Here is a 13299-nt window from a genome sequence, read left to right on the forward strand (position 1 = left end):
CACAGGAGGCTGAGTGGGTCCATAGGTTCTTCTTCTTCCCCTGCTCACCTTTCAGAATTTCTCTCTCATAAGCCCATCACCCACTAAACACTGACCCCTCCCTGCTTTTTCCTGAGGTCTTTCCCAGCCCCATCCCTGTACTGACAGCAGTTAGAGGATAAGAACCCACATGAAGCTAGCATGTGCTGCTGCCATGCATCGCTTAGAAGTGGCTCACACCTGCACCCACTTGGGCTGCTGAATGAGATCATAGCTAGAAGGACATCATTTACCCTTGATTTAAATTGCCCACCACAAAGCAAAGCAGACACCACCACAACTGCCATTATAAATAAATCTTCATCTTTCTCCTTCCTGTGAGTTTGGCTGCCAAGTGGGCTGATGGGCAAACGTGAACCAGGTGATAGTGGAAGTCAGAGTAGCCTCTCTGCTTGAAGGGTTTCCACAGGTCAGATTCCTCCAGCAGCCCCATCAGCACCTACAGGACCCCTGTCCAGGGGACTGCTCACCAACTCTCTCCTCCAGCCTGTGCTCAGCAAAGGTGGTACCAGACAGCAGTTCATATTTGTAAGTTCCTTCTTACAAAACCTATGTGTTTTGAATGAAAAATGCTTTAAAAAAACTAATTCCCCCAGGTAATGTATGTTGTAATAGACACAAGGCGAAGGAAAATGGCTTGCCCTGGTGCTATATGTCCCAGGCAGCTCATTTGTGTCTTTTAAGCTTAAGAGCTGAGTCAGCATTAGGCTCTTCATACCTTTACGTCCCCTCCCACTTACTTTGTTCCTTTCAGTAGTGGATGACTTCAGGCTTTAAAAAAGTGTTGATGCTTCTCTAGTATGAGGAGAGGAACAGGATGTGAATTGCAGTTCTTACAGGTTTCTTGTTACCTGCATTTTTATTTTTAAACCACTATATTCCTGGAAAGTTGTGGATGCACAAAGCACTGATATGTGGCTGCAATCAATTGTCCACTTCATCTACACTTTCAATTTGGAGTTGATTAGCTTTTTATCTATCATCTTTCATAAATGGTATTATATGACATGAGGATGTTCAATCTGGCTGAGAGACTTGTGCTGGGACATCTCTGTGCCTCTCTGCTGCTCAAAGGCTGATATGCACAAGCACGTTACTGTAACAGATTTCTGCACATCTGCCGATCCATCGTGCTTGCTCTTGGTTGACAAGCAAGGTGAAGTAATTTGTGCTAGCTTGGCCCGCAATGAAAGAGAAAGCTGATTAAAATTACCTTACATTTGTCATGGTCCAAGAGCATGCAAGGAAGGATTAGCACTTCAGACCAGATTACAATTTGCTCACCTTCAGCAATTTGTATGGCCCTGCTCTGACTCTCACAGAAAATTTTCTTATCATTAAGTTTAAAAGAGAGAAATGAAGCAATTATAGATATGTTTATTGCCTATATAGATACCTACGCGGCCTTAGTAGTTAATGTTTTCCTGTAAGCAGTGTTTGGGTCTAATATTGAAAAAGATCTATTAATATGTGTGGTTTTAGTGCAATTACACACAAAAATAAGGAAATGTTTCTATGTTTTGAATTGACAAACAATCCCAAAAAGTTTGATAGTATTTTTAAAAAATGACATAAATATTTTTTATTAATTTGCCTGAAGTATAGTCAAAACATATTTAAGAATACAGAAATACTGTAAGACATGGGAGGAACAAAAGGGACCAGTTTTTACTATACATCTGTATTTTTGTTTTCTGTACAATTTCCTGCAAGCTTCTCCCTTACTGTACCACAAGGTGGCAGTTTGATTTTGAAAGTCAAAATAAATCATCCAATCCGCAGGTCTGCCAAATATTCTGAACATTGTACTGTGAAACAAAAGCTCATTCTTTGATTAATATAAATGGCACTTACAGTATTTACAATATTTGTAAATTAGACTAGATGCCACTGTCATGGATGCTGTGCATTCACATACTGTATCCAGTAAAAAACCCATGGTTTCCACATTTAGGATCAATTGTCTAAATTACAGAGCTAATGAGAAGGCACATTTTTCCCAGGGAAACAACTCCTGCCACCAAGCCTTCCTTCTGCTCCATGCAGTGCCACACAGCACAGGAAACATGCACCTCAGGGGACAGGCTGGATCTGGCCCTCAAAAGTGGCACAGCAGGTCGTAAGCAGCAGGTGTGAAGGTTACACAGCAAACAAGAGAAGAGCAGACGACCTCTTGAGGTGCACTCTGCTTCTCGCTTCAGCTGATGGGAGCACTGTCCCTGGCTTTATTTGGGTTGCTGGGGACCCTCTCCATCAGCATTATCGCAGCCTTATTCTAAAGCCCACTGAAGTCAAAGGAAGTATTTCCACTACTTTCAGTGGGTCATGTCCTTTATTATTTTGGGCACCAAACAGCTGAGCTGAGCAGGGGATAGCTGCCTGGAGGTGAGTTCTTGAGCACCATTGGGGTGGTGTTATGAGGAGGATGACGGGTGGCACAGGAGTATGAATGAAAATCAGAGCTGGGGCTGCTCACAAGAAGACAAAGACACGTTTAAGCAGAGAGTGAGAAAAGACCTACTGGCAGACTGTGCAGAGCGTGATTCCTGAGGAGCCAGCGCCCCTTCACTGGCGCTTGCTGATGTACAGCAGTCATCTATTGGCAGCCATGTAACTCACAGAGTGCTGGGAACAGCTTGAACGGAATTTGGAGGTGAAAATCAACATCCTGAACTCTATGATGGGGCAGGCAGGAAGACAGCAGAAGGAGAAATGCTCCCAAAGAATGGTGTCGATGCAAGCAGAGCTGTGAGGCTGCTCTAAGTTGTGATGGTGAACATCCTGGCAGTCCCTGGCCAGCCAGCCTGTTCTGTAGCAACCCTGTTCCTGTGACAGCACCGTGGGGTGAGGAGAGCAGCAGTAGAGCCAGGGTCACCCCCGCAGGAGGGGTCACAAAGGTTCTCCTCTCCCAGCTCCAGAGGGACCTGCCTTCAGCAGTGTCCCAGCACACCTGGCCAGGGAGGGTGGTGCCCAGCTAACCGGGGCTGCTCCAACAGCAGGAGCACTCACTCCTCCCTGTGGAGCAGCCTGCTCTGCTCTGAAGCCTTACACACTAAGGAGGGAAATGTGTTGGATCTGTGAGCCTGAAGTAAAAAACCTGATCCTTGAATTAATCCCACACTTTGATCTCTCCTGAACAGCTCATGCTTGTAGAAATACTGTTGCAGGAGTGATCCCAGCCCCTCACTTTGCCCTGGCCCTTACAGCATCTGCAGCATCTGACCAAGTCTGCCCCACCGTCGCTCACTCCGTGGCCAACATTACCTTGTATAACCCTTGTGTTGCCAAGTGTATCCCTTGTTTCTGGTCAGCTCTCTGTTCCCGAACTGGATTAAGCCCAGCTCTCTTATTCATTTAACACATTTTTTTTGCTGATATTAATATTGATTTTTTTTTCACCGCTGCCCATCTTTCTGCCAGCCTTTGTCATCATTATATTTTATCTGATTTTCTTTTTCCAGGATGCCAACTCTGAGCATGAGGATTACATAAATCATCCCCATGCTTCTTACTTAATTTCTTATTAGGAAAAAAGCTCTTTAGCTCTGCCAGGTGTAAACTATCTTCTCAATGTGCTCAGCTATAAATCATCTTTTGAGAAAAATCATCTCTTTAAATTCATTCCTGTAACTGGTTAACCTGAAACCTTCTTGATATCATTGGTTTTGAATCCTCCACTTGTTCTTTGTTATACTATTTCACTTTTGTTAACATTTGTAAGGGATGGAAACAGTCTCAGACATTTAAAGGCATTTAGACATAAACTTCCCAAGTCAGTGAAGTTCCTAGGAACAGAGAACCTATGCTCCTAGGAGAGTTGGGCCTTGTAGCTTTGTTTTCAGTAAAGCAAGAGTAATTTAGAAATATGGAGCAAGTGACATGTTTAAGCCTTAAGGTACACACATGTTACAAAATCAAAAGTTTATGGTAAAAATCCAAAATTTTGTTCTCATGGAGGTTCTTGTTTTTGTGGTGAAAGCTTAGCACATCCTTCCACAGATTTTGTTTTGTCTTTTATGCCTGCTCTTTCCATCTTCAGCCCCAGAGATCCATTTCCTTTTATTCCTGCACGTTCCAGTTCCTGCTATCAGTGTATTTATTAGCATGTTCGGAAGCTCAGGGTTGGATTAGCTATTGATATTGGAGTGTTAGCTGTTATTTTTAGGGTATTTTGCATTGAAGAATAGACCTTCAAAAATTATTACTAAGATAATTACTCGCTTATTGCCCTATAAAATGTATGTGAAAAATGCACTTGTTCTACAAAACCATTAAAAGAAATACCAGAGATACCAAGCCAGAATGCTTGAAGGTTCTCTTTGATTCAAAGGGCATGTGTTGTAAACACAAAGCATGTACACAGAATTTAAAATCAAGTGGACAGTATTTCTAAGACATGGAGAAGACAAGTCTTGCCTGTCTATGCATAGTGGAAAATTCTCATGTTTTTTGCGGTTTGATGTCTGAGTATGTGTGTAAAACAGTAGGACTTTGCAACAAATCTTAAATATGAATGTGAATCTTCACCTCTTCTTTCCTCCTGATGCAGTGAGGCATGGACTATGGTTTCAACAAAGCCTATGGAAAACAGTTCTTTAAAGACAAGTATTCCTTCAGGTCAAAAATAATTCATTTCCCATAGAAAGTGCCTTGCAGGCAGCTGCATCTTCCCTACTCACTCTGATGTGGGGCTGCTGCTGCTTGGCTGGACTCCGTGCTGGGGCTGAACGATGGCAGCAGCTGGCTGAAGGTGAGAGATTTTCATCAGGCTCTTCCCAACACCTTTCACCTTGCCTGTCAAAGTGAGACTTGTGTAGAGCTGAGATGGTGTTTATGAGATGGTTCCTATATATTAAATTATTTCCTTGATATTAAATATATATTGAATAAAATGACAGGAGTTTTAGGACAGGCAAACAGCCAAAGTGTGAAAGGATCTCCACTTCTGAAACTGCTCTATAATGCCAGTGTTCTTGGATCAAAATGCTGATGCATGAAAATATGAACTTTTTCAGCAGAAGCAGTACTGTTCTTTAAACAGACACCAAAGAGCCAGCTCTTTGCTGGCCTGGGGATCTTACTATTCTTGCACCGAAAGACTGAATTTGAAGCAATGCTGAAATAAAACGTATGGAAGAATCTGCCAAAAGGGCAAATGCGTGGAGAGGGAAGAGGAGATATCCCAAATCAAGCAGTGCATCAGAAACACGGCTGGAGGCAGCAGAGAGGCAGGGACAGCGCAGGTCTGATGTGGCTTCATAATCGTCCTATGCCCACGGGGTTGTGCCAGTGTTTTTTATTAATGTTTGCAATCTCTGCTGCTGCCTGTGCTTCCCAACCATTGCTGAAAAATCAGTCACTCGTACACGGTGGCTGCTTGCTACATTTCTAAGCAATGTAAGCTGTTAATTGTGCTCATTCGGGATACCGATCTCTATCTTCCCTGAGCAAAACTGATCCAGTTTGAAGATGCAGAAGTGACAATATAGCTGTGTTAGTCTAAAACAGGTCATGCACATCCTCTTAGATGCTGGTTTTATTGATAGTGGACAGGATAAATCCTGCTGCAACCGCAGGAATTCCACTCTTGTTGACAGAGATCCAAAATGTGCATGAATGATGCAAGGCTGGCTTGGCTTTGATGCTGCTGTGTGGGCTGTGGAGCAAAGGGATGAGAACTGAATTATCTCCATGAGTGTGGAGTGGAGGGTATATGAACAAACTCTTACATCATGAAATGGAGCCTAATATGTTTATTCACCACCCCAAGACCATTAGAATAAAAGCCAAGAAAATAAAATATTTCTCATTTAAGCTTACAGTTGCCCTGATTTACACCAGTTATTAAAATGTTCCCTGAGGAAAGAAAATAAGTAATGTTACCATTTACCTCCTAAGCCTCTGAATGACTGAACCAGTAATATGGCAAAAACATCAACATCTAATAGCTATTTATATTTTGATTTTCTGTCTTCTGCTGTTTTCAACATTATGTAGAATATGTATTGTAAAATTATGTTCACTTTAAGGAGTCTGAGTTAATTTACTAGATCTGTATAGAAAAATGTGCCTGCAGTATTAAAAGAATTTTATTTCCATTTAAAATTCTGTTGCCATAGTGACCAATCACAACTTTTTCAGTAGCTTTGTCTAGGCATTGGATGTAGGCTTTATTTTTACTTTCTTTTATTTTTTTCCTCCTGGATTCTCTGGGCCAAGTCCTCATTTAACTCATTTTTTATTCTTTTTATAGTCTGTCCTTTTTCAACCATATTCTCAATTAAATAATCTTAACTAGGTTTAAAATAAAGATCACCACTTGATTCTTCCTTTTAAATCATCATGTCAGAAAGATGAAAATACAGTGCTGTGCACTGTGAGCTTTCTCTGTCGTCAACAGATTACCCAGACCTAATATAAGAAGTCCTGAAATATCAAAAGCCCCAGGAGTCTGACACCATTTAGTATCAATATAGTCATGTCAAAGATCTGGTGAATTGCATCTAAAACTGAAAAACACTTAGAGAAAACTCTTCAATTTCAAGATATTTCAAGAAGATTCTTTATAATTAAACCTTAAAAAAAATAAACCCACTTATCATTCTGTTGCAGCACAAATCTTGTCAATAATGTACTTCCTTCTGAGAAATGGTAACTTAGAGTGGTTCTTTCATTCCTGGTCAAAATATAAAACTTCTCCAAGAGAAGAATAGGCTAAAGAGCCTGCACATTGCTGTATCCTCTCCACCTAAGGCTGGTGGATGATTTTTTTACGTGGGGAGAGGCACAAGAACATTTCTGAAGTAGGGATAAATGTAGAGAGGGGATGTCGTTACTTTTGCCACCAACTTTCTCAAGATAAGACTTCTTGTCTTGGTAGGCACAGGAAAGCAAATGAAACTATTCAAAGGCAGACACAAGCCAGAGTGAGATAGTTTGGAAGATTAAGTGACTCTTACTGTACGTCAGTGCTCAGCTCGGACAAGAAAATATTTTTCCTCCTTTGCCCAAAAATCGATACCCACAGCATAAATATCTCAGTCTTGAGTTTGTCACATTGCCTCCTGCAAGAGTCTGTGAAAACACTTGTAGGGTGCAATTTCACTTGTCTGAAGATGGAAATCAAAACCACATCAGACATACTCCAGAAATATTAATTGTAAAGAAAAACAAATATAACCGGTGCTATAAATCTTGTTGTAAAGTAAGACAACTAAAAAAGGGCTACAAACAACACTCTGTAGGAGAATATTTTTTTGTAGTATAGATGTTTGTCAGGCAGTAATTTAATCACTATTTAAATAAGTGAGTTGATTTTTAGAACATGTTTAGTAATAGTATGCATAAATAGCAGTTAATTAGTAAATAAGGTATGTGCCATGGTAATGTTAGAAACTGCTTTCAAATATTATACAGAAATAAAACATTACTCTTTTTCTTTTATTAATTAAAATTTTTGCTTACTTAACAGTGAAATCAAATTGTAATACAAAATCTGTTGTGCTATCAGCAAACTACTTTTTTTTCTCTTACTCCATCTAATTTCTCACCTCTGAGTCAATGCAAAGTGCACTGAAAGATCTGGTCATCATACAGATATGCCTGATTCCTGGAGAGAGTCCACAGAAGAGATCAGAGAATTCGCTTTATAAAAAAAATTCAACTCTTCCTTCTAAGGATATTCTGGTCTTACTTAAAGTGACCCACTAAAAGACAGATCTCTCCAAACCATTATTATTTAATTCTGTCTTATTTTCTTACAAGTGATATGCATTGTTCACATGTTAAAACTCTGAGAAAGTTGGTACTGCACAAAGTGACTGTAAATACCCAAAGTGCTTGCAATCTGAAGTGCTTGCAGTGAGTCTCTGAGGAAACAGAGGAAGATTTCTGTGATGATGTGCAGTTCTGTGACTGCTGTTTGATATCCAAAGCACAGTGGCTCAAAGAGAGAAAACTACCCCAGGATGAAGGGGTCTAAATATTTGGGTTTGCCCCAGTTTGGCCATTGATGCCTGTGATCCCCAGGACAGGTGAGGGGTGAAAGGAGGGCTGTGGCTGCCAGTAATGAACTGCTTGCCCAAACCACTCCCTCCCAACACCCAAAGGCTGCTTGTGACCAACACCTTGGGAGACATCCGTGGAGTTGTGTTGGCAATCTAGTGGCATCTGCACCTAAAAGGGTCCAGTGTACTCCTAGGGAAAGGAAAAGAGTAGGAATTGGAGACAAATGTCTGAGCCAGCTCCATGAAACACAAGAGACTTTAGGCATTTTAGGATGCAGAGCAAAAATAGACTCTTGGCACAAAACTTTGAGGAATCTGCAAGCCAGAGAGAGTGGTGTGTGTCCAGCTGAGGATGTCAGGGTTAATAGGTCTCCCTTTATGTGCTCTCTGGTGGTGCTCAAGTTCCATGGCTTCATCTGACCTGCTGTGCAGAGAAGCCCCTAGGCCAGCCTGGGGCCAGCAGACTCATCTGTCTGTATTTTCTTCTGAGATTTGCACAGCACTTAGGTGTGCCAGTGAAGACACTTTACACAACAGTTGAAGCCCCACCTAGGCTTTAAAGGAAAGTGTTGAAAGTTCCAACTATGTGCAATTTTATTGAATGGGAGACTTGGGCCACTGCGTTACAAGAAAACATGAATTCAACAAGTTTTGAATCTGCGAATGGGAAAAAAACGTCCAAACCCAACAACCAAACTGAAGTAGAATGGATGTAGAATTTAAGACCATCAGAATGTATATATATTGAGATGAGACCTTAGGAGTAGATCACAAGAATGTTTTGACAGTTGGTACTGAAGTGCTCTACAGCCTTCTGACCACTGTATGTAGGATTGCTGAAAGATGAAGGTACATAGCTTTATTTCTTTTTCATGATGCTGGTATTTATAAGTCAAATTAATGTGGTCAAAAAATAGGAACATGGTCAGTCCTATGTGTACCTACACACTTCAATCAGAAATGCTGAGTTTCTCTCAAAGTTGCTAATCAAGGGTTTAAAATACAATCACTGCTGCTTTCTTATCATACATAGAAATCAGCTGTTTGCTTTTAAATTTCAAATTTCTGCTCATGTTAGAACAAAAGGTGATCCACTGAAAAATTATGTGCAGTGTCTCCTAAAAACTGTTGTCAGCCAAATTCTAGTGGCTTTGATACCACATGCTTAAGATATTTACCTGCTGGAGGGCTGCTGGGGGCAGTGACCCAGGGTATTCCAATGAGATGAGGAGAAATAAAGTGTTTCTGGTGTCAAGCGTACAAGACTCCATGCTGTGTACTCTTGCTGTGTACTCTCTAGCTCCACTTTGTTTTCGTTGTGATGATATTAGGCAGAAAAGACAAAGTCTACCTTCTTCTAGAAGGTACATCAGAGCCTAATGAGATTCATGTACAACCTGCTCTTGAGCTGCATTAGGTTGAGAGTGAGATAGATGTCTACATCTGACAGTGCTCTGCAACATCCCGTGGGTGCCTTCTCTCTTGGCCACTCATGTGACACCTCCTCCACAAAAGCAGAGTGAGGAAGGTGGGGGTGGAGGATGTTATTTTTGGATGCTACAAAGGCTCTGGCACTACCAAGGCCACGTTCTTTGCTCTTTGGCACATGTTTACAGAGAAGAGATTATGATGTAGCAGCTCTCAAGGATTTCAGTACATGTTGGATTAGGTCCTACAGTCTTTTTCACACTATCTGCTCATAGTTTATGCTTAAAAGTTAAATAGCTTATGATTCCACATGGATTCTAGCTTTATATGGTTATGTCAGACTGTATTTCACTTTCTGCCCCAAAAAACAACTATATGCAAACATAAATGTGATATATGCACCAATGCTCACACCTGTGTACCTAAGACTGCAAGGGTCTTTGGCAGTGGTTAATATTTGACAATGGATCAAATCTCAACATTCAGGACATTGACTTTTTCGGTTTTTTATTTGCAAGTGCATGAAAGTAGTGCACATAGAGTGGGTTGAGAGTCAGAGAAATTGTGTATTGCCTGAGAGTCCTACTGTACAGAGGAGTGATAATGATAGGAACATGCTCTCCTTTATTTGTCTTTGAAGTCAGGAACCTCCTTGCTTTTATACACAGCTTTAATCTTTCAAAAGCCACATGGCCCTCTCCCTCAGCTGAATTATTAGTCACAGTGTTCAAGGAGCTTGCTGCCACGATAGCACAATGTCACCTGCAAGACTGAAGGATTGTACTGCCAAGGCACACTACTGGCTCAGCATGCTTCTGGCTGAAAAAAAACCCAGCATTATTTTCTTTATGCTTGTGAAAGGGCTAAACTGTGGCAGTGCAGTGAAAAACCACCAGTAATATCCTGCACACCCAGCACCCTGTCAGCACAAAGGGCAGATTGCCTGAGAGGACCTCTCTGACTTTCGATTTAGCCTGGCATCTCTCCAGTTTAGCAATTCTGCCACCTATGAAATAATTAAAGCAGCTTGTTTTGCCACTGCTTCCAGATGCAGCAACAAAAACTGCTGCATAAAGCCAGTAAACAAGAGCTGGGCTAGGACATAGCCTTGCCTGAGGCTGTTTCTGACAGTGACATGTTCTGACATCTTGTCATCACTAAGAACCTTTTCATTACATCATATCATCGTGAAAGAACCCAAAAACTCAGAAACTTATTTGGATACCCAAATTTATGCAGATGCCTCTGGGCTGCTCATGGCTGGCAGTGCTGGAATCTTCACCCAGCTCTGCAAAGGCCAGGTAGAGACTTTCGCTCACTTTGAAGCAGGATAGGACTAAAAGTCAGACTGTTTCTGCAAAAGCCTTTTCACCCACAAATCAGCTGATGTCAATTGTGACAGGTATTTTTCCCAGCAGTTGAGAAAATCAATATACCTTGGTGTCACTGCAGGAATGTTTTTACCTTTTTCATTGTAAAAGGTACTATGTACCTGTCTTCTTCAATGCCTTGAGATACCAATCTCTTTATTAGGTGATAGTAATGAACTCCTGCTTTCTAACTGATTGGTGAACTCTTTATGTGCAGCAGTAGGGTATGAGTAGGGACTTTGCCTTGCTCTGTGGCAATGGTCCAGATGCTGTAGGAATCTCTGCTCTTGATTTTTGAATGGGGAGCTGAAAAGTGGCTTTCAACTATAACAGGGCTAAAGAATGCAAGGTGTAAGAAATTGCTGAGATATTTGAGCAGGCCATCTGCAATTTCTCTTTGATCAGCTAACAGGGTTAAAGTGCCACAGCATTTGTAGAGAATCTTGTCATTTCCACAAACTGCAGCTTTAGAAGCTTTTCCCATCATCTTTCAGTTGGCAAACCACAGGCTTTGCTTGTGATTTCTGCTTAGTTTTGTGGGAAACAGCTTTCCTGCCTGCCAGTTTTTATTTTTACTTGAAGCTAGTTCAGCACCTGCATGTCAGCAGCAATCTGAGGGATGTGGCCTTTACATTAACCCAGTTTTCAGATCTGAATTCAGCAAAACCAGTGAGTTCAGTTTAAGATCTCACTAGACTCTCTTTGAACCTTTCCACACTGTGTTGACATCTTTTGCTTGTGTCTACTGTTAAACTATAGCAACATCTTCTTTATCTTCACACCCACATGCCCTCTTCTGAATTTCATTCAGTATTTGTAGAGCAGCTCGGGATCACCAAGCACAGCCTGACTCCTCAAGAGCTGTCAATCAGATTTGCCCTCAGTGCCCTCCAGAGTTTGGGGTCCTCAACGCCTTCCATGAACTGAAGGATCACTTAACATTATCACACCTGCATTACAGGCTTTTGTATTTAGTCACATAAGACCCCCAAAAGTGCTCTAGAATCTTATTCTAACCTTTAATCTTTAGTGTAAATTCATTATAAATAGTTTGGCAATGCAGGTATCAGTGGATTTACTTCAGATTAGCATCACTATATGAGAGAGTAAAATCTGGATAAAAAGTTTTGGCTTTTTAAAAGTTTGTTTGGCAAAACATGTTGTGTTTCATTAATGACTCAAGAACGATGCATTTTGAATAATTGTGAAATCCAAATCTGTGTTTACATAGCTTCTGTTATCTTACCTGTTAAAAAAGATGATGATAGAAGATAGGCACATGTAAAGAGCTTATCTTTTACAAGTAAAAGACTTAAGACTTCTAAAATTTTTAGTAGAAAAATTTCCCTTTACCTTCAGTAATTTAAAAGCTCCCTTTTATTTTCTCAGTAAGCAGTCTCATTTCCATCAGTTGGGAGAGTCAGGGAGAGAGGAAGCCTAGGCATCTACAGTCTGCTACTTGTCCTACTTCATGCATGCTTTCCCAGATGGAATAAATCCACCCTTGGACTTGTTTACTGAGAGCTTCTTTTCTTTCACTGACTGTACAGGAGTCTAAATTACTAAATTAGCATAAGACTTTTCTCGTCTCCCTGCTCTGCTCACTTCCTCCACTACCAGGCTTAGTACATATCCCTCTCCAGCTGATTCCATGCACACAGCTCATTCCTGCTTTTAGTCTTTATGCTGTGTGGCAGGAGGTCACCCCCAGGTCTCTCCTTAGTGCCCCAAAGCAAAGATCACAGAGGGATTTGCAAGAGACTGAAAAGCAATCAAGAGTTTTCCAGCATTCCTCCAGCCTCTTGACCAGCTTGGGGGTGCTGGTGAGGGAAAGCCAGAGTGGATGTGACAGTGCCCGTGGGCAGACCCCAGGCTGGCTGGGATCTGCTGAGAAGCCCAGAGTCTTCCTTCAGTCAAGGGTGACTTGATAAGCAGAGACTTCAAGGGAATTTCATTCCATCTACCTTCAGGCATCTACAGAGCAGATTTCTGAGCTTGAATTAGCCACTGTAGGCTCCTTTCCAATGAATGCAGAGAAATGTCCACTTCCTAGGAAAGATTTCTTGAGCTATTTTAGGCACCTTTTATATGAATTGCTACCTCAAAGTTACTGTTTTCCTGCCATGACCATAAAGGTTGCCTAGGTGGCTTGACATCAGCAAAAAGGGTGGTAAAAGCAGCTCACTTCAAAGAAATGAAAGGAAAGTACTTGAGTGATTACTCTGTTAGGAGTAACTGAAATGGTAAAGCTCATCATACTGAGCAAAAAATAATTCAGAGCTAGGAAAGAAACCTGAGACAAGAAATCAGCAAAATCTGTGTTTTTTTTAATCAGGTGTCAATCTACATGACTGCAGGTCTGTTTGTGAGAGATGGGTTATGCCTGATCTCAAAGATCTTTGCCCAGTTAGAAGGGCTCACTGGAAGAGCTTTAAACTAGATTTGAAAGGGGAAGG

The sequence above is a fragment of the Lonchura striata genome, chromosome 1 (genome assembly GCF_046129695.1).
Source record: "Lonchura striata isolate bLonStr1 chromosome 1, bLonStr1.mat, whole genome shotgun sequence".
NCBI lineage: Eukaryota > Metazoa > Chordata > Aves > Passeriformes > Estrildidae > Lonchura > Lonchura striata.